Below are 22,712 nucleotides of genomic sequence, written 5' to 3'. Positions count from 1 at the left end.
TCTTTGAAACCTTGGTCTAAACTAATAACAATAAACAAACTGGTTTACTCTTCTAGGCATGAACTTGAATATCTGGAGGGATGAGTTCGTTTTAAATTTTGAGTAGATTTTCCTATTCCATGAGATGATCCAAAGGCTCAATTTAATGCATTAAAGGAAAAGTAAGAGCAAACAAAATAAAACAAGATCTTGAGTTTTCACATAAAAGCTATCAGCAACCATGTGCTAAGTCACAGGTATTGACATCCCTCTTTTTCTTCTACTGTAGAGACTTGACTACTTTTCATTCATGAATTAAAGCATGATATAAACTTTCAAAAAGCCAACTGAACTCTCTGGAAGGATGAAGGAAGTGTGAAATTTGAATAGGATTGGTGACTAGGGATTATAAGTAATCCATTTTTCATAAGTGACTTATTTTTACACATTTAAATTTTAGAATGATTTTCTGACATTTCTTTTTCTCTTTTTAAAAATGTTTTATTTCTTTTTCTCACGCCTTTGTTAATGTTAGATAGTATTTGATTTCTTCCTCCCGATGTGGTCCTTGTAGCTCTCCCACCATCACAGCAGCCTTAATCCATCACCACAGTCCCTTGTGCTCTCCCCTCACTGTTTAGGCCCTTCTCCTTCCCCCTCCCCTACTGTATGCCTCAGACTTATGTGACTTTGTGACACTTTTAATTTTTTTTTAAAGATTTATTTATTAATACAAGCACTGGGTACAGTCAGAAGCGCAGGAGGGTGAGAGAGTTCACCAGAGCCAGAGCGGGGAACAGAACAGGCAGAATGATGAAGTACACTGCTGAGGGGAGAAGTGGGTGGCAGGAGAGGTCTGCTCACCATGGGGGACCCTCCCCGGTGGCCGGGTATTGAACAGATGCTGCAGAGGCTGTGGGCAGCTTCACAGCCCAGTGCTCAACCACTGCGCCACCAGGGGAGGCCCAACTTTGTGACATTTTTAATGGAAACAAATGTATAAAAAAATATAGTAGATATTCATATACTCATCACCCATATTTAAAGTATTAATATTATATTTCTCAAAGTATATTTAAATTTTGAAGATATTAAAACAAAAAAATGCAAGTCAAGCCCCTATTAATCATATTTCCTTTTTAATATACTGATTTCCTTTCTTCCAAGGCCATATCTTTATTCTGCTCCTGTTTTAAAGTACTTACTTTTATTAGTTCTTAAAAGTGCTTGCCATTTCTTTCAAAATTAGTGAAATAATACATATATTAACAAAGTCTCTGGGTGTTGGAATCAAATAGATGCTGGTATTGTTACTGTTATAGACTACCTCTGACAACTGGGGTTAGACTGAGTTTTTTATTTGTAAAAAAAAATGATTAACCATAATATCTCAGAAAGCTATTATTTTGTTTTTTGGTTTTTTTTAAGATTTATTTTTTATTTATACAATAGCTGGGGTACAGGACAGAGACACGGGAGGGTGAGAAGATTCACCAAAGATAGAGTGGGGAGCAGAACAGGCTGACAGACTGAAAATACTGCTGAGGGGAGCAGCAGTCATGACAGGAGAGGTCTGCCACGCCATGTGGGAATCTCCCTGGCCGGCCAGTAATCAAACCCATGCTGCATAGGCTGTAGACAGCTTCACAGCACTGTGCTCAACCCGCTGCGGCACCAGGGAGACACAGAAAGCTATTATTTTGATGAAAAGAAATTATACAATATTTACCTCAGTGGCTTTATAAAAAATGTATGTGGTTTAGTGTATATATAGTTTATACACACACAGAGACCCATACAGTCTGTGAAATTGTGCTTTTATTTTTTCAGTGTAATGCAATTCAAACAAGTAAAGGGGAATCATTGACTTAACAGTATAGATGTTAGGATTTTACAGTGTTTGGAAACATACATCTAGATTCTACATAATGGTTTTATTTTTCTCATGGCTTATTTATATAAGCCATTATAGATAAGCTATTTTTTTTTTGTATTACTCTAAAGCCCTACATTTCCCCTAGTTTCACCATTGTTGATTCTGGAGTAACTATCTAGTGGTTACTCAATAAATGCATTTTGTAATAAACTAAGTTGGTTAAGGGGTTAAAATGACTGATATTTAAGAATAGCTTACCTAATGTTTTAAAGAGCTAGAATATATAACATAAATATTTGAAAACTCCTCTCCACACCATGAACTGTTGAGAACATAAATATCCTTGTTTCTATCACGTTTGTATTTCAAGCACACACACACACACACAGAGACACACTAAATAGTAAGTTAGAGCAATTAGAATGTTTATAACTAACTCTCAGTCTCCATCAACTAAGAAGATACACTAATAAGTGATTACAAATTTATCTTGTGGGGATTAAATTAACATATGTACTTTTATTCCTACACATTCAATTCTTCATCTCAATAGAGAGGTCTAATTGCCATTGCAGGTAGTATAAGTGGAACTTGTCTTTAACGTAAGAAAAACTGGAAGGCTTATTTTCCTTCCTTTCCCTTAAATTTTGTTTGAATGTTAAAACCCTCACTATTGTCACCTTGAGGAATACAATATCTGTAAATATGATGACATAGCAGTAATATGATGAAACTGGAATGTTCATACTTCTAAATAACATGATATTAACTATTATTTAGCCCAATCTTATGTCTAGCCATACCCATAAGTCATGGGACACACACTCCAAGTCATCCGAAAAGAACAAAATCTCACAAATCCTAAATCAATGTCTTTCCACTGTGTACATTGTTTTTCTTAATAGATGCCAGTTCAGCCATGGCTAAGATCCAATGTTGTAAAAGTTCAAGCCAATAGGTGCAACTTGACTCATAGTCCTTCTCAGAGAAGTTACATAACCTGAGGAGAGAAGAATGTTAACCCCTAAAGCAGTAGTTCCCAACCTTGGCTGCCCATGGTATCATCTAAGGTACAGTAAAACATGTGACACAATGACTGGGTCACTCATTCAATGATTCTCATTTCATTGGTCTGGGGCAGAATCTAAACATCATTGTTTTTCAGAGCTACCCAGGTGATACTAAATTGCAGATAGAATTGAGAACTGGTACCCTAAAGTCTCACCTTGAAATCAAAGGAAGACACACAGGAAAAAGGCCAATTTTATTAGGATTTAATCAGCAAAAGAAACTACTGGAAAAGTTAGAGGCAACAGAGCTTGATTACATTATTCTATATAACTCTTAGAAATACTTTGCTATTTGATTCCCAGATGGTTTCAAAAGAAACTAATAATTTCTCTATGATTAAAAATTAACTGTGTTATCATGGCCATGAGGAGCCTAAAAAAACATAACATCTAAATGAAATATGATATCCTGGATAGGATGGTGGAACAGAAAAAGGATATTAGATTAAAAAACTAAGGAAACCTGACTAAAGACTTTAGTTGATAGTAGTGCATCAATATTGGTTTATTATTGTAATAAAAGTAACATATCAGGTAGAGATGCTATATGAAAACTATTTTTTTTTCACAATTTGTGAATATAAAACTGTTTTTGAATTAAAAGTATATTTAGAAAAGTAAATGATACGATCACATGCTATAAGTAAAAAATATACTATCAACAATTCTTTTCAATTTGAGACAGTTTAGCATTAGTGCTTTTATTTACGATTTGTAGAGTTTTCTAATCTTAACTTTACATTATGCTAAATTTTGTACTCATATAATGTTCTTGAAATAAATTAAAAATCATGCATAATGTTTAGAACTCTTTCAAAATATTTGAATCTACGATATAAGACATACTATACAGCCACAAAAATGAAAATAAAATATCAAGACTGTACATAAATAAAATATCACGACTGTACATAAAATATCAACACTGTGCATAAAAGAGAAGCATAGTACTTACAGATAGTGGAAAATAATTGTCCTTAGTACTACAGGTGATAAAATTAGTCAAGTCACTTAGGAGTACTGCTAATAATATTTAAAAATTCCTCTGGACAGCTAGATTATCTGTAACTCATAGCAATACCTCAAATACTTTTTATATATCAGTTGTCATTGTTTTCCAAGTTGTAGAGCTGAACAGATGGAAAATATTAAGTAGTGTGGGTGGCTTACTTGGTTTGGCATTGGAGATTGAATTCTATAACATGAAAAAAAAAAACTGAAATTTAATTTCACCTATTCTACCAACACCCTCACTAATCTGCCACTCTGCTCAGAAAGGAACAGTCTGACTACTTGGGGCTCTTATGCATACATTTGTCAACATAATTTCTTTCACTTTCCAATTCCACAACCTCTCACAATAGAATAAGAAGTGGAACATGTAGGAGGTTTCACAACCTTCGCCTTCAAATATTGAAACCAATATCAAATTATTAACTTATGAGAAAGAACAAATAAAAGAGGGGAATCCCATCTCATTAAAAATGAAAGAGCCCGTGGGTGTGGTGGAAGAAGGAGAGAGTCTACACAGGAAAACAGCTTGAATAGAGAAGAGTTTTAACGATGGCAACTCTGGTCAACTTGGTGGACGTCTTTAATATAACACCTACCACTAGTGTTCTGATTTCTCGGTGTCTTCTGGGTCGGCTGTAAGGTGACCAAAAAGAAAACAAACAAACAAACAAACAAAAAAAAAGTTCCTCAGAGCAAGGTGTGATGTGTAGCCTCATAAAACTAGATATAATATCTAACTCTCCCTTACCAGCTGTTTAAGTGTGGGTTAATTGTTTTATCTTTGCAAAACTCCCTTTCCTCATAGATTAAATGAGGATAATAACACACACTTTATAGAATTTTTGTAAGAATGGAATTAGATAACATAAGGGATGAATATTGAGTTAAAATTTAAACTTGAGATGACTGATCATAGACCATAGACAGGCTCATGTCCTCATGGCACTTAATGATTCATTTGTCTTTGCATTGGAATTTCTGGCACAGACACTAGGGTTCTGCGGTGTGTGATAAAGTATCTCCTGATAGCTTTCTTTGCCATAGTTTTATCCTTAGATTTTGTAGACTATTTAGCATTTTGTTAATAAAATATTCCTAAGGGAGAAACTCCTTGAAATATAATTAAATGTTTGTGTTGATTTTGCTCAGTTTTTTTTTTTTTTTTTTTTTTTTTTTTTTTGGAATGTGGGGACTCCATTGTTGGAGATGCAAGGCATAGTTCAGTTCTACATGATACAAACTGTGACTTCTGGGTATGGTAGACTGGCACTCATCATTCATTGTTCTTCTGGGATCTTCTTGTGTTTCCACATCTGGAGATTCCCTTTCTAAGTTTCTCTTATAGTTATGGCTTAGATTGGAAATTCACTTGAATTTTGGAAAGCCTTAGTGAAACAGATTCTTCTGTAGTAATTCTAGAAGCTAAATCAGAGACTGAATCTTGGGAAGCCTTTCTAGCAGCTGGGATTGCAGTTAGCTTCACGGGTGCTGAAAATGGATAGTAGCAGTGGTTCTGAATACTCATAATTGTTTATATTTGAATTCAGTAGTCTCGTAGCTATTCTTAAACTCTTTCTCCAGTATTTCCAATAATTTTTTAAATACCTAATTCTCTGTGTTGCAAGGCTTTCTGCTAGAAACATCTATAGCTCTTTGGGTTTCTTGAATTGTATTTTGAAGGATAGACCATGTCATCCTCACAAGAACCTGGGCCTTGATTTTCTTATTTCTTAGATAGCATTAAAAGAATGAAGAAAACAAGCTAGCTACTTTTAGTGTCTATTCCAGTTTTAAAACTGCATTGATCTTGGTGTGCATCTTTAAACTTGAAGTTAATCTTTTGTGCTAGATATTCTGTTATCCCCTCAGATCCATTCCTCAGCTTTTCTGACCCTGCTTTTAGTCCCAAGTGGATTATCTTTTTGGATCACATGCACAGGCACCCTGTTCTCCAACTTCTCATTGTACTGAACCGATAGAACATACTGGCAAAAGATTAATGAGAGGGAAAGACCCTAAGGTGGCACTTCTAGGTACCTGAAATTGAAGATCCTTCACTATTGAGAGCCATGTGACTTTGATAGTTCTTTTCTCAACTACAGCAACTTGTACCATGTTCTAGTACCATTCATGCCTCTTAATTATTTAGGCCTAGATATAATACGTTTCTTGTTATAGGTAGGCCTAGGGTACTCACAATTCCTTGTTGATTTCCCTTAACGCTGCTCACATTTTTTATCAAAATCTTCTCAAGTCTATATTAGCATATTATCTGCGCCTTAATGGAACTGGAACTAATGCAAGTGAGAAAATTAATGACATGAATTAAAAAGCAAATGTCCCAAAAGGAAGTTACACACACACACTAGAAAACTGTTCTACCCACATGCCCACTTACCAAATTCCAACTCACATTCATTATATATTCTAATGAATTATATAATATACTTCATAGATTACCCCTGTGTTATGTCAATTCCTGCTTGAACCTCAATAGCTCTCTATACTTACGTACATTACTTAATTTGGTAATCTAATTTTTTTGCTGAAATATATTCTCATTCTTCTTGGTTTTATCCCACTCTCTCATGGAAGAACCTGCTGTGACTGTCCATCCATGATCCCGATCATCCTCTATAATGATCACCTTTCAAAATTCAGTACTCAAGGAAGCCAATGTTCTATCATTTTCTTATAAGCTATGATGGATGGCTTCATTTCTTTCTCCACTGGATTCCAGTCCATTTGGCAACAGAATGAATAGTGCATTTGTATTATTGTATTGCACTATAATTTGATATGTATTTACTTATCTCTGCAATAATTATAAAAAAATACAGTTTACATTTATTGAATGTTTACCAAGTATCAAAACTCTCCCTTTATTATCTCTAAATTTCACAAAAACTCCATAAAGTAGATCCTGACTCCATATCTTGCTAGATGTGTAACACATTAGTTAATTAATAAGTCTGTATCTCAGTTTCTTTATTTTGAGATGAGGACAATACTAGTTAGAACCATACAGACTGTTGTAAAGATTAAGTGAAACAATATATGGAAAGTGCTTAGAAGGGAACTTAGCATATTGTAAATACTTTACACATTTGAATATTAGTATTAGTATTCATATTATTAGCAGCAGTAGTGGTATTCCATTTTATGAAGGAGGAAACCGACTTAAAGGCATTCATTATAACAGGTCATTTAGCAAAAGGCTGAGGTGGGTGAACAGCTAGTGGCAGAGTCGGTATTCTTAACTATTTTGTAACTCAGCTACTCTATTATGTCTGCTAGAGGGTAGGAGATTTTTTTTCTTCTTATAAAGGAGACCACACATAGTAATGTAGGAAGTCGTTATCACAGAGAAGCTGCTATTTACTGGAAAACTTAATTTTTTTCTCCCGTCAAAGAAATGTTCTAATTTCTACTTTTACTCTTTACTTTAGATGTGCCAGAAAGAACAGGACATATTTTAATGTTCAAAAACAATGGTTACATTTTCTAGGATATTGCTCCATATGACTTTTCCCTTTTTACTAATTTATATAATATATTTCTATTTTATGAAGGAAATGGAAGGCTTCTATTCACTCCAAAATATATCTTACCAGTAGGTGAAGTAAAATTTATGAATAGCCTGTCTACCTTTATAACACTAAGTTGCCTAGCACAGTCTATTTTACGTAACACACATACAACATATTATTTGATTAAATCGACTTAGTATTTGGGTTTTCTGATACAAGTAAAGTAGAAATTATCATAAATGCAGCTAATTAAAATTCAACCAAACTTCTTGGACTTTCAAATGGGAAAAAACTCAGGAAGCTAAATGAACTTCCTGTGAGAACGTAGAGTTTTAATTCACATTTTATCTGGTATCTCTTTTCAAATTTTCCTGCCAAAACTATTGTATTATGCTACAATTATCCAGAGGTGCTATTTTACACTTGGGCTATTATTTCAGAAGCTCTGCTTCCGATGTCTAATAAGGTTTCCACACATAACTCCCATACCCCAGAGCTGCCTTCAAAGGTCATTTCTTCATCCCGTTCTTTGCCGACATAATTGCACCTGCCAGGTGAACGGCAAAACAAGTCCCAGGCGCACAGGGTGAGTCAGTCGCTGTCATCCAAGCTGCTTTCCTGTTTATGCTCATCCTGAGCATTATAGGCTGGGAAGGCTCTGGGGCCATTTGTAGCTTCTCTTTTTTGATAGCCAGAATTTTCCATACATTGGTTCGTAATTCCCAGTTTCCCATAACAGGAAGTTGAAACAGACTGATATCAAAGAGGAGAGTTTATGATGAGCTTCAGCAAAGGTGGGGGAGGGAAGAGGAGGGAGAGACAGACAGACAGACAGACAGACAGACACCCGATTTTTCCCAAACATCCCAATTTGGAGAGGGAAATATGTCATGTTCTTGAAATGGCTTAAAAGCAGTAGTGACTGACTGGCAAATCTTTTGCTCGCATTTCCCTGTCATGTTTTCCTTTCTTGTAGTCTCCCAGGGGCTCTTTCAGTGAAACTCACATTTCCTTATTGCTGGTTGCAAATCTCATAGCAAAGTCGAGTATTTTTCTTTGAGCAAATAGATGTGCTTAGTATTTTCCCAGTTCTCTCTGCAATCGGAGGAAAAAAGTGAATATTTTCAAAATCCTATCTCATCCTTGCAATAATGATTTGATGATGTCACCTCCTTAACAAGTGTCTATTGTACTGGAAGCAAAGAATGATATGAAAGATATTTTGAACCACCTATTCAATCTATAATTGTATTTCTAAAGATAGGACTTGTTTATAAAGCCCTGAAAAATTGAAGATAAACTAAGATAGTATTCATGGAATAGAGACTCATGTTTTTATTTAAATCTTGGAAAATCTGAGATTATTCAAATACGGTGAGTAGATTATTCTAATACAATGTAGTATGCAGCATAGCATAAAGCTCTGTAGTAATTCAGAGGCTTTATTTTCATATCATTCATTCTAGTACTTCCAGAATTGTTTTGTCCCACAGGAAAAAGGTTTTAGACAAAACTGACCAAATGAATGACAAAAGGATGCTAGTTACTATGCTAAGTTCCTCTGGATCCCTGCTTTCCATCATTCTTAATGGGTATAGCAAGGGCTATAGCCTCAAAGGACAGTGTCAAGGTAGAGGGCAGGTCACTGCCTATAGGTTTGCTCCCACAGGCACAATTGCAAGACCACTTAGGTTCAGGGAACAACAATGGGGTTTATTTAACAAAGAGGAGAAACAATTTCTAAGGCACAAGTGACCAGCTATCTAACCCCAGATAGTGTCTACAGTGTCCGGAAGTTACAAACAAAAGACCACTCATTGAAGATGATGCTGTCCCATCCACGAGGGTCTGGAGCTCATGGCACACTGGCAATTAGTGGGCTAGGATCCAACTCATGATGGCAACTGGAGGTGCTCAAAGGTGATTCTGCTGAGATGACCCAATAATGGCCCACAGCAAAAGTCTGAAGGCCAGCTGAACAGCACTGAATGTTGGAGATAGCACTGGACACTGAACTCGACAACAATGGAGGCAAGAATACCTGGAGGTGGTGCTGGAAGATCAGAAATGGTGCCAGCAGCCTGAGCCTCAGTGGGGGCCACTGGTGGCTGATGGTAAAATGCTGATAACCTGCTGCTGCTTGCACTGCCTGCAAGCAACTTCTGGGACCAGACACCTGACTGGTGTCTCCTGGGGGTCTCTGGCACTTAAACCAGACTACCATAGGGGCAGCCATCAAGCTTGGCCCACTGAGGCGGGCTTCAGTGGAGCCATTGTGCATCCCCAGGGTGGTCTGAGTGCTGCACAGAGGCAGTGCTCTATGGGCCTGCAGAGAAACTCCTGCTTTGCTGAGGGAGCCTTATGGGCTCTGTGCTTAAACCTGCTGATACCCAGGGAAGGGGCTACCCATAGGCAACAGCTCCAATGTCTGGTGTGGAGGCACCAATGCTGCTCCAAGGGCTCCCACCACTTTAGAGATGGCAGGAAGGAGCCAGTCTTGCTCTGCGACTTGTGCTGTGGTGCTCCAGATACAATTCCTCTGCTATAACTATCCCTTTCTCATTGTACATGTGGAAAATAGACTCCGCAGCATTGACTACACAAGATCACAAGGTAAAAAGAAGTCAGTGTGTGCAACACCACTGGTAAATCTGATTCTAAACCTTGAACATTTTTATCTACCCCAGAACTGCCTAATCTAAAACATCATAACTTTGAATTATAGCATTCTAAAAGTTAAAATAAATCTCATACCTTGTAATAATTTGATATTATAATCGTAATATCAATGTAACCCTTGTGGGAGTCATGACTCGTGAGAGAATAGGATGGTATGGAGTCTGATGAGTAGGAGACTGAGGAAAGGCACTCTGAGGACTTGGAGGATGGCTGACAAACGCCAGTGGATGACACATGCCTCAGCAGGTGGCAACAAGTTCCAAGGGTGAGGCAAGAAATGGAGTAGAGTCACCTACCTGGAAAGCTGAGTCAGGACACAAAGTAGCCAGAGGTCTTTCAAGAAATCAAGGTATGTGGTACAGAGATAATCTTTCTTAGGTTCTCCCTAGAATCTGATTTTAATGAAACCTCCTTGTCTAAACATTGCAAGCTGGTGTGCACATGTCATAGGTCAGATGGTCACAAACCAATTTTCAAAATGAAGGAGTGACTAGTTCATTACTGGGACCTTCACAGTGTCATTCTGTTGGTTTTCCACCCACTGCTGTTTCTTCTATTGTATTTGGGTTTCCAAGCTCAGTCTCAACAAAGAATCACAAGCTGATTTGTCTTTCTCCCTTTGCACCCATGTTTTAAAAATACATGTGGGGAAAATAGACATTATTTAAAACTAAGTGCAAATAAGGACATATGCCTTTTTTTTAAAAGATTGATTTATTTATGCATATAAGAACTGGCCAGAGGTGCGGGTGGTAAGAGGGTTCACCAGTGACAGAGTGGGGAGCAGAACAGGCAGATCCACAGAAACACACTGCTGAGGGGAGCAGTGGGCGAGACAGGAGAGGTTTGCTGCGCCATGTGGTTTAGCTTCCTGGCTAGGGATCAAACTTGTGCTGCAGTGGCTGCCGATAGCTTCAGAGTCTGAGACTTAACACTTTTGTGCCACCAGGGAGGCCTAGATATGCCATTTTGAAAGGTATCCATTGCCCGTTTGATATATATTCATTACTTAGGGGCACAGAGCCCAGGTAATATTCATTACCTTTTTTCCCATTCATTACCTTTTTTCATATTTTCCTCAAAAGTTAGCTTTTAGTGTAATCTTCTCCAGTGAGACACATCAACTGTTCTCACTGGGTATTTTTAAACAGCCATATAATTGGTATTCCAACTTGTAATCTTCACCCCATTGAAGTCATTTTTGCTCTGTCCTAACTGTAATCTTTCCAAAATGGAAATATTCCCTCAATCCTATGCTTAAAAACCAGTCACTAGTTCTGCCTCATCCTGGAATAAATGATGAGTCTTTCAATATTATTCCCAAAGCTTTTCATAGTTGGGATCCTGATTTTCTCTCCAAATTCGTTGTCTTTCTCCTATTATAGCAATATCAAAGCACCAAAACAAAAGCAATAGCAAAGTCTGTGAAAGTGTTTTATTTTCCTTCAGTATTTGCACTTGTTTGGTTTCTAATGCCTTTCTCTGTCTTGTCTAACATTTGAATCCCTTTAATGTAAATCATTTTTATGTGGTTATATAATAATTGCTGTTATATATTTTATGCTGTTATAATTGTTATATAATTTTTTTACTGTTATATAATTGCTGCATCTATTGCCCTATTATATAATAGGGGCATGTATACCTAAATACCAAATCACTTACTGCCCTTTTGGTCATATTGCTTAGATTGTTGGGTTCTTTAGACATTCCCAAGTGTAGGGGCAGGAAGGACACAGAGCAGGTTTTCTATCCTCCAGCAGACCGGGTAAAGGAGGAGTCAGAGTCCTCATGGCTTTTGCAGGTCTTTTATTTAGATTCACCAGGCATATGGCAGGCAGGGGTGCTGGGGGGCCGGGAGGCTGGCAGTCCTCCCAGCCCCAGCAAATCCTCACTTTATCTGGTCTCTCTGGCCTTCTCTCTGCTTATATTCTTCTCTCAGCTTCCGTTTGTTCTTGGCTTCTGCTGGCATCCCTGCCACACCGCCCTTATAACTGCAGTCTCTCAGGCCAGGTGTACCCACTCCAGGTGCTCACCAGCAGGCATGCATTCAGGACCACAGGGTTCCCTCATCTATCCTAATGGCGGGAGGGCAGAAAAGCCTGATACTTTTATCTTACCCTACACTGAGTCTTACTTATCTCTAATTCCATGGAGTTATTTTTGAAACATGGAAGAAATGCAATTAAGTTGGTTCTATTACATCAAATCGAATTGTTTCCCTAGTAAATATTTCCCATAAGATTCTAGCCCACATGGTAGATCAACAGAGTCACTGAGGCACACACAGAGAGGTCAGGAAATTGTTTGGGTTGGTGATCTTTTGCCTTGACTTGTAGGGAGGGAGGGTATTTCAGAAGCATGATGACCTTCCCATTAACTTCAAAGATCTCCAAATAGAACATGTTTGTTCTTAGCCCATGATGTTTTGATTTACATAAACAGAGTAAGGAATTATATTTCAGAGTAGTTTGGTCCCTTTTTTCTTTTGTAGTATTTTAACTCTAGATCAATGATAACAAATACACAACATAAATATTGTGTCTCATCTCCTTCAGAACCGACCATCATCTAAATCTATTGGGTAACAGCCTCTTTGAGAAGGTAAGCTTGCTTTATTGCTTACGCATGTGGTTTTAGATGAACAGAGTTTAGATTAAAACTGTGATACCTATATTGTGTAATTATGTATTGTATTACAGATAAAAACAGAATTGTCTGGCTCAAAATTATAATTTATTACATAATATCAATTACAGTATACTTCCAGGTGAATTTTTGGGTCTTTTTTTTTTAAGATTTATTTATTTATTGTCTGTTTATTTATTGTTTGTTTATTTATTTATACAAGAACCAGGGTACAGACTAGATTTGTGGGAGAGTGAGATGACTCACCAGAGACAGAGCGGGGAACAGAACAGGCAGACTGACGAAATACACTGCTGAGGGGAGCAGCCAGCGAGACAGGAGAGGTCTGCTGCGCCATGTGGGACCCATCCCCGCCACCTGGGATGGAACCAGTGCTGCAGAGGCTGTGGACAGCTTCACAGCACTGTGCTCAACCGCCTGCACCACTAGAGGAGACCCCTTTAGGTCTTCTTACACTCACATCTGGGGAAAAAATTAAGGTAATGTAAAAATTATGTGTGAATACCAAAGTATCACCTTCACAATCAATGGAGGCTGAGTGTGAGTATGAGGTTGCAATCTGAAGGCCAGGAAGCTTGTTAATATTCAACCTAAGAATTAGGTGCTTCCTTACCCAGTCCCATTTAGCACTGTACTGGGGTAGGCTTGCCCAACCTTCCCAGATAGAAGTTACAGCACACAGCCTCCCCGGTGGCGCAGTGGTTGAGCACTGGGTTGTGAACCTGCCCGCAGCCTCTGCGGTGCTGGTTCGATCCCCGGCTGCTCCCCGGCCACTCCCTGGCCACTGGAAGAGGGTCCAGCATGGCGCGCAGACCTCTCCTGCCGCCCTCTGCTCCCCTCAGCAGTGTACTTTGGTCCTTCTGGTTGCTCTTCTCCCCGCTCTGGTGAATTCTCTCACCCTCCCGCGCTTCTGACTGTACCCGGTGCTTGTATAAATAAATCATTTTAAAAAAAGAAAAAAAGAAAAGAAAAAGAAGTTTACAGCACAAAGAAGTATTTTTTTTAAAAGATTTATTTATGTGTACAAGAACTGGGGTACAGGCCAGAGGTGCGGAGGGTGAGAGGATCCACCAGAGACAGAGTGGGGAACAGAACAGGCAGATTGACTAAAATACATTGTTGAGGGGAGCAGCGAGCCAGACAGAAGAGGTCTGCTGTGCCATGTGGGTTGCTCCCTGGCTGGCTGGGGATCAAACTCATGCTGTAGAGGCTGCAGATAGCTTCGTAGTGTTAACCCCTTCGCCACCAGGGAAGCCCAGGAAGTGTTCTTTCTGAAGATTTGTTCCCAGAAGTGGTAGAGATGATTTGACAAAACCTGTTTATTGCTCCCAAATGTACAAATCCAGTAAGTCATTTTAACTTCCCAGTAGAAGCAAAAATAAAATCATATAAAGAGGCAAAGACCATATTTTAAAATATCTTCCTTCATTAGATTGAAGTTTGGAGAAAAGTTATTATCTTCTATCTGCTGCTAACAAGTGTAGTGCTTTTAAATATATAAAGAACAGGGCCTCCCCGGTGGCGCAGAGGTTGAGCGCTGGGTTGCGAAGCTGCCCGCGGCCTCTGCAGCGTCGGTTCGATCCCCGGCTGTTCCCTGGCCACCGGAGGAGGGTCCCACATGGCGCGCAGACCTCTCCTGCCGCCCGCTGCTCCCCTCAGCAGTGTACTTCGGTCCTTCTGCCTGCTCTGCTCCCCGCTCTGGCTCTGGTGAATTCTCTCACCCTCCCGCGCTTCTGACTGTACCCAGTGCTTGTATAAATAAATAAATAAATAAATCTTTAAAAATAAATAAATAAATAAATAAATAAATAAATATATAAAGAACATCATCACATGTAATCTTACTTGAAATTTGCATAATCCCATGGTTAGGCAGATCCAATATTTTTAAACATATTATGTAAATAAGAAAACTAAGGTATTTTTATGAACAGTATTACGGGTTATAAGAGCCAAAACAAATACCCATTTTACTTGTCTTTTAATCCAAAGTACTTTATTGTGATATATAGTATACAGCTGGGATTTTCCCAAAATTCATCTCATTTCTCATAGAAGGAGTTAATTTTTAGTTCCTGCAGAAGTGCTGTAAGGGCAGGAATGGACCAGTGCAGGTTTCCTGATCCCATGCAGACCGGGTAAAGGAGGAGTCAGAGTCCTCAGTGGTTTTTTTGCAGGTTTTTTATTGGAATTACCAGGTACACGGCAGGCTGGGGTGCGGGGGGGCCAGGAGGTTGGCAGTCCTCCCAGCCCCCAGCAAATCTGCACTCTCTGGGCTCTCTGGCATTCTCTGCATCTGCTTCTTTGCTTCTCTTGGCTTCTGCTGGCGTCCCCGTGACGCCGCCCTTAAAAGCCCAGTCTTAGCCCAGGTGAATCCCATCTACCTATGCCCACACCCTACTCCAGGTGCCCGCCATCAGGCATGCATTCAGGACTGCAAGGATCCATCATCTATCCTGATGGCGGGAGGGCAGAAAAGCCTGACATTTTTCCTTACCCTACAGTCCCCCCCTCAGGGTTTTCTGCCATATAGTCTATATATACAATTTTCTTAGCAAACATAAACAATGCAGCCATGGCCCACAAAAGCAAATACATCACAATATAACAACAAAATACAACAGAACACAAATAAGTCCAGGCAGGGCCCCAACCTAGTGCAAAAGACCATTATTGGCACCAGCAGATGAGCCACCACATCTGCTGCCGAAGGCACTGCTCACACGAGGGAGGAGAACCGTTCACGGCATCTACTGTAACACAGCAGCAGCCGTCAGGCTTCCTGACCTTCTCTGGCTGTAGTCTCGGCTACAAGACACACACAGCATCCACCCCCAGGATGCACTTGCTCTGGGATTGGCGATTCTATTCTGTTGGGGGTAATCGCCAGCCCTCAGGGTTTCTGTCTGCAGTCGCTCCAACACTCGGCCTTCATAGCCACCAATGCGACTCGCAGACCCCTGCACTCAGGCCAACCCACTGCACAAGCACATGGGTCGGGGATCCAAACTCTACATTCAGCTTGGGCTCCACCCCAAGCCATGTTCCCCACCCGTCCCCCAAAGACGGGTTCCTCAGCAACTCACCCTCACTTGACAATGAGCAGGGCATCACCCACAGGTGATTTTACGAGACTCACAGGTCTTCAGCATACATAGGCTGCTTAACAGCCGCTCAAGGCTTCCCAAACTTAGCATCAGCACCAGCTTTTGTCTTCTCAATTGGCTTTTCTCCTCTGCCTGGCTGCTGGGCATACACAGGCTGATTTTGGCCATCAAGGCCCACTGGCCACCCCCAGATTCTGAAGAAAAAAAAAAAACATAACCTGCCAAGGTCCTTCGCCTTTTGGTGGGATTGTCAGTCCAAGTTCATCAGTCCGAGTCCATCAGTCCAAGTCCATTAGGCCAAGTTTGTTGGCCTCTCCCTGCATCAGCACTGGCGAGCTCCGAATCATGATCCTCTGTTCGCCGATGATTCTTGCTGCCTCGGGGGTGGTTGGCTGGTCCTCTCGGGCAACTCCTCCACACGAGGTCTCATCCTGCAGCTCCTGGACCTCGTCCATCTCCTGTGCAGCCATGACGCCTCCAGCATCGTCACAGGGAAACAGTCTGTTACTCCTTAGTCCCTCCAGGTCTTTGGAGGGCTCCATACCCGTCTGCATGGATCATCCTGCCGACTTACGCCAGTTGTAAGGGCAGGAATGGACCAGTGCAGGTTTTCTGATCCCATGCAGACCGGGTAAAGGAGGAGTCAGAGTCCTCAGTGGTTTTTTGCAGGTTTTTATTGGATTACCAGGTACACTGCAGGCAGGGGTACTGGGGGGCCGGAGGCTGGCAGTCCTCACAGCCCCCAGCAAATCCGCACTCTCTCTGGGCTCTCTGGCATTCTCTGCTTTTGTTTCTTTGCTTCTCTCTCTCGGCTTCTCTCGGCTTCTGCTGGCGTCCCCGTGACGCCGACCTTAAAAGCCCAGTCTTAGCCCAGGTGAATCCCATCTACCTATGCCCACACCCTACTCCAGGTGCCTGCCATCAGGCATGCATTCAGGACCTCAGGGATCCATCATCCATCCTGATGCCGGGAGGGCAGAAAAGCCTGACATTTTTCCTTACCCTACAAGTGCTAACTGGAGAGTATGCATTCCAGTCACGGAAGCAAGTTTTAGTGTGGAGGGTTCACTTTATATTAACATTTTCACTTCTTATAACTCTTAAACAATTCCAAGCAACAGTTAGGAACTCCAAAAAAAATTTTTCCCCTTTTATTCATTGAATAGACTCTTAAATACCTAAATATTTCTTTAATTGCCCAAATGATGATGTAAGTTTACCTTCTGAAAGTTCTACTTTTAAACATAGACACAACTAAGAGTACTTTACTTCCTTTCAGTTGCTTGACTAATCAAAAAAAAAAAAGTGGAAGATTAGCTACCTAAATTTCTGAAGTTCTTTGTGTAGAGAACCAATTACTGTTCAAAATTGCAGATCATCAAGCAATGACTTATTTTTGTTTTCATTTCAAGTTAATTTCAAGTCTTAGCACACAAACTGCTTGTTCACCAAGTGATTCAATTTTATTCACTTTTGAATCCTACACTTTACAAAAATACTAAGATTTATCGAATCCCAAAGTGTTGAGATATTTCTTCTTCCACTGTTTATGAGTGACCAAAAAGAGACATGCATTATCTAACCCATTTTGTCTCTCCAACTCCTGGAACTTTGCAGTCATTGTATCCCTCACCTCATTATCATCATCCATTGACAACACTTTCACATCATCTGTATCATCATTGTGTCACCTCCCAGTTGTTTTATTATTACAATCATCCCTTCAATACCACCAATATCAGCAGCATCTCATCTTTGTCCACATTGTTAATATTAGCACTAGTATCACAATAAACCTCAAGGCTATCACTGCTTTTTCATCACCTCCAACCCCATCCCGATAATTAGCAATGGCAGAAGCACCAAACTGCTTTAATGGTAGTGTTTAAATAACAAAAATCACAAGGGCAGATTAGCAAACAAAGACCTGGTGTGCTCAATAACAAGAACAAGAAGGGTAGTTTAGCAAACAAGCAGCTGGTGGGCTCAAAAATAAGAACCAGAAGGGCAGATTCACAAACAAAATCTAAAGGTACTGTTTAGATTTTGCATATCAAAAACAATCATTTCATATATTTTCTACTTTTCCACCAGAGCATTTTTGTTATTAAACCTTAAATTAAGTTTAACATTTCTAAATAGTAAAGGCAAGACATCTAATCATGTTTCAAGATTTTTAGCTCAGTTTAATAGATGTGCTTATCTGATACAATTTCTTAGTGGATCTTTAAATTCTATAGAAATCATCTCTTTTAGAAAGTAATTATAAGCTGTGATACTATGAAATACATAAGCAAAGAACTAATAAGCAATTCCTTTATGATAATCCACTGCTAGTCAGGAAAAACTAAAGCTATTAATATAAAATCCAACCTTTAATTTAGAGGTCTGAAATGAGTCTTTGGAGATCTGGCTTAGACAAAAACAAATGGATGGAATTTGTCACTATTTGTAGAACATCAGTTATAATCTAGGCACAGCCCACATTATTGTGTGGTATATGAGGATAAATAGAACTGCTATATTTTTTAATATTAAATTTTTATTGCGGTATCCTTGGACTACAACAGTGTATATTGTAGGGTTGTAGGTTCAGTATATTTCATGGGGCTCCATCCCCTCCTCCTTTTGGTCTCTACACCCCTATTCATTGTTTACATCTAAGTCAAGTTTATGTTTGCCTATTTCAAGTTATGGCATTTGAATGTGGTGTCTCAGATTCATTGAAAATACTTTATGGGGCAAGTGATTGTATTTCACAAATTAGGCCTACATCAAGTATTTAGCAGGTGTTATGCACCCAGTTTTGTGATTTCCATCCTGAAATAATCTGAAAATAGAAGCGAAGGGTTAGTGAAATGCGTTAATGGGTCCATTTAGCTGATTAGGTATAGGTGGTCTTAAAGACCTTTTCAGGGCCTGCCCATGGTATTCCTATTACATCAGTTTCAAGCTCCTTAATAGGTACTATGAAACTTAATAGGTACCCTGAAACGCCCTATGTTGGAGGCCCCTCCGGTGGCGTAGGGGATAAAGGCTGCAGTGCTATTAATGCCACGATTTGAGTTCGAACCCCAGCCAGAGCGCCTAAACGCAGTGTATGGTGCGCAAACGTGTATTTTTTTTGCCTAGTGTAGTATGTTTGAGGAAGGGTTAGTGAAATGCGTTAATGGGTCCATTCAGCTGATTAGGTATAGGTGGTTTTAAAGACCACCTTTTTATGGCTTAGAGGTAGTATTTTCGAGGGGGAGGGGGAGGGGGAGGGGGCTCCAGATCCCATCATAGTTAGAACGTTCCTCCCGCCCACTGCCATAGAAACTTTTATTGAAAGCTCTTGCATCTTAATACTTTAGTTACTTAGTTACCTTCATTCCATATACTGGGTACACCCCATAACCGCTTCCACACCATTTCCATGGCCTGTGCTTAGATCCCCTCTAAAACTCTAAACATTGCTTATCATTCAACCTCCTTGATTTTTGTGTCATTCTTTCAGCTTCATCTCCAAGAGCTTTACCAAGCAAGAAAACAGTGACTTTATTCTTCAAGAAGAGCCAAATTCACATATGTTGAAGCAAAAAAGAAACCAAAGACTGTCCAGCATGGTCAGTGAGACGTCCACAGCTGGGACCAGTTCCACCGTGGATGCCAACCCTTGCCCCAAGAACAAGTCCAGCAATAAAGTCCACAGCTTTGGGAAGAGGGACCAGGCCATTCGGAGGAATCCCCATGTTCCAGTGGTGATGAGGGGCTGGCTGCACAAGCAGGACAGTTCTGGGATGAGGCTATGGAAAAGGAGGTGATTTATACTGGCTGATTACTGCTTGTTTTACTATAAAGACAGCTGAGAAGAAGTGGTCCTTGGGAACATCCCTTTGCCCAGCTACGTGACCTCACCTGTGGCCCCTGAAGATAGCTTAAGTCGCAAGTATTCATTTACTTGAAGGAATAAGTACACATGGGGATGCAAGCACTCCTGACAGCTCCACAGGGGGCTCTCAGGCCAAGCAGTCGAACATCAGGACCTACTACTTCAGTGCCAGCACCCTGGAGGACATGAACGCTTGGGTCCGGGTCATGAACCAGGCTGCACAGGTGCTGTCTCGATCATCACTGAAGAGGGACATGGAAAAAGAGGAGCAGCAGGCAATTCCCCAGGCCAACCACACAGTCATGTTGCGAGTGTGTCCGTGTGGCACCTGGACACACAAGGGGTTGTCCTCACTATGGCCTTGAGGACTCCTTCAGGTCCAAGAGGTGGGAGCAAGAGGAAGAACGGTACCGTCCCCAGAGAGATCCACTGGAGGCCAAGCAGGACAGGAGCAAGACCAGGTCTCTCAACTCACCCACTGATGAGGATGCCTTGTTCATTGATTTATATGGTGGGCTGAGAGGCCAGCAGGCACAGCCCCAACGGGCAGAGAAGAATGGCATGCTGCCCACCACATATGGCCCAGGAGAGCAGGATGGGACTGGCAGGTACCAGCAGGCCTTTCCTCCCAGGACCAACCATGACAAGCAGAGCCAGAGGAAGAGCAGTCTGGCCCAGGTGAAGCCAGACTTGAGTTCAAACGACTCTGGGCAAAGGCCCAGAAGGGGGATGGCAGAAGCCTGCCCCTGGACCAGATGCTTCCTCACCAGGGCCCTAGCCAGTCTCTGTCCTTCCCAGAAAACTACCAGACTCTTCCTAAGAGCACCCGACACCCCTCCGGGAGCTCTTCCCCTCTACCCTGCAACCTGCCAAATGACTATAAGTATGCACAGAACCGAGGCAGCCACCTGAAGATGTCACATGAGGAGCGCCGGGCTCACCGGGATGGCACTGTGTGGCAGCTGTACGAGTAGCAGCAGCGCCAGCAGTTCTGGCACGGCTGCCCCATGGCACCCATCTGTGCTGGCTCCCCAGAGTTCACGGAATAGGCCGGGGCAAGAGCATGCTAGAGGTACCCCGCTCCATCTCTGTGCCTCCATCTCTCTCGGACATCCCTTCCCTAGGACCCCCGAGGGTGCTTCCACCCCTGCGACCACACACACCAGCAGAGAGGGTCACTGTGAAGCCTTAAGTTGGAGAGTGATGTGGAGCCGCTGAAGCAGACCCTGCAGGAGCACCACCGAAGAGCCTTCTTTTTCCAGGAGAAATCACAGATACAGAAGGATTTGTGGAGGATTGAAGATGTCCCCATGGGCCTGGGTGCAAATAAAGAGAATTTCAGAATTCTGGTGGATTTTGTCAAAAATCCAGAGAGAAAAACGGTGCCTTTGTTCCGTCACCCACCTGTGCCTTCACTCTCGACTTCTGAGAGCAAGCCGCCCCGCAGCCCAGCCCTCCCACCAGTCCCGTGGGGACCCCTCTGGAGGTTCTGCTCTTCCCACAGCTGTGGACCTATGCACCGTCTGACCTCCCCCGCCCCAGCTGAGAAAGTCGCATCGCCCCTGCAGTCACCCACCAAGACGAAGCCCCCAGGTGAAGATGAGGCCCCTCCCAGTTCCCACTCCCTGAGCTCTACAGCCCGGAGGACCAGCCCCCTGCTGTGCCCCTCTGCCCAGGGAGGCCACCGTCATGCGGCGCACGTCAGTGAGGGGCGTCAAGCAGCAGCCGGACGAGAGGAAGAGAGACCCGGAGCAGGGGCAGTGTGTGAACAGGGACTCCAGGGTGGAGCTCGGGTCATATGTGAGTGAGCCTGAGCTGGCGTCCTTCAGCGGGGACCAGGCACAGCCCTCCCTGGGACTCGTGGGCCCTGACAACAGGTACTAGACGCTGCCAGGCAGAGGGTTCTCGGGGTCCACCGTTGCACCGTATGTCACCCTCTGGAGGGTCTAAATGCCGAAAGCAGCAAGGTGACCTACCCTAGACCCAGGAGTGCCTTGGAGCGCCTGGACTCAGGGGGCCGCCAGAGAGGCAAGATGAGCATGGAGGAGCTGCTGGAATGCATGAAGCGACACCAGAAGGCCCTGGTCCGGGAGCGCAAGAAGACGCTGTGCCAAGGGTTGAGGATGGGCCTCTCCTCATCCCGCTGCCTCAGCCAGCTGCTCCCTGGAGATCTTGGCTCAGTATGTTAGGGGGTCCAAACAGGGAGCAGAGTTGCCCCGAGTCGAGTCCTCACAACACAAGCTTGTCACACCTCGGAGAGCGGGTCGTTGACCTGGATGGTTCAGAGAATACCCCGCAGGGCTGTTTGTCCACAACCCAGGACACTGTGTGACCTGGTCAGGGGGTAAACTGGAACCAGAGCAGGAGAGGGCATGTCACAGGAGGAGTCCGAGAAAATGGCCAAAGTCAGTTCTCCAAGCGGAGCTTGAGAGAGGCCTTTGTAGGCATGCAAAGTCTCTAAAGCTGAATCAAGGACTTGGGGATACAGTTTAAGGAGTGTCAGAGGAAGATGGTGACATGATCTGATGAGGAGGACAAGTCACCAAACTTTCAAACTTCTAGGTGGATGCCCTGAGTGCAGGATCATGCTGGATAACCCTGACCCTGGTGGTGCTCACAGGCCTCATGGTGTCCCAAGAGAACCCGGGTGCTGCCCCCTGGTGTTGCTTCCAGGCATTTACACCCTGTCCACAGTCTCCTTAGGCCCCGTTTGGAAATAACTCCTATTGACTCTTCCTGTTGTTTGAAATAAGAGTCTCCTTAGACCTCTAGCCTGACTGTTCTTTCCCTAATTCATTGCACAAGCTCTTTTGCTTTTAGTGTCATACCACTCATTGCCTCTCTAATCCTGCCTGATTGTGTTTATAGAAGCTTCAGTTTGCATTGAACATTCTCTCACTGGCCTGTGCTATTTGTTACCAGGCTTATAATAACAAT

The 22,712-nt window shown here is 42.0% G+C and overlaps 1 pseudogene across 1 annotated transcript; it reads left to right on the top strand.

Moving 5' to 3' along the window:
* Nucleotides 1–10,354: 10,354 nt before the first annotated feature.
* On the top strand, nucleotides 10,355–22,478 carry LOC311173139 (pleckstrin homology domain-containing family A member 7-like; annotated as a pseudogene). The gene is made up of 3 exons: nucleotides 10,355–10,413; nucleotides 19,401–21,955; nucleotides 22,338–22,478. The product of its transcript is annotated as a pleckstrin homology domain-containing family A member 7-like (transcript).
* The last annotated feature ends 234 nt before the right edge of the window (nucleotides 22,479–22,712 follow it).

This window comes from Talpa europaea (genome assembly GCF_964194135.1).
Source record: "Talpa europaea genome assembly, chromosome: 1".
NCBI classification, from domain to species: Eukaryota; Metazoa; Chordata; class Mammalia; order Eulipotyphla; family Talpidae; genus Talpa; species Talpa europaea.
Note: the sequence above shows the minus strand (reverse complement) of the source record. Positions and strands in the feature narration are given on the sequence as shown.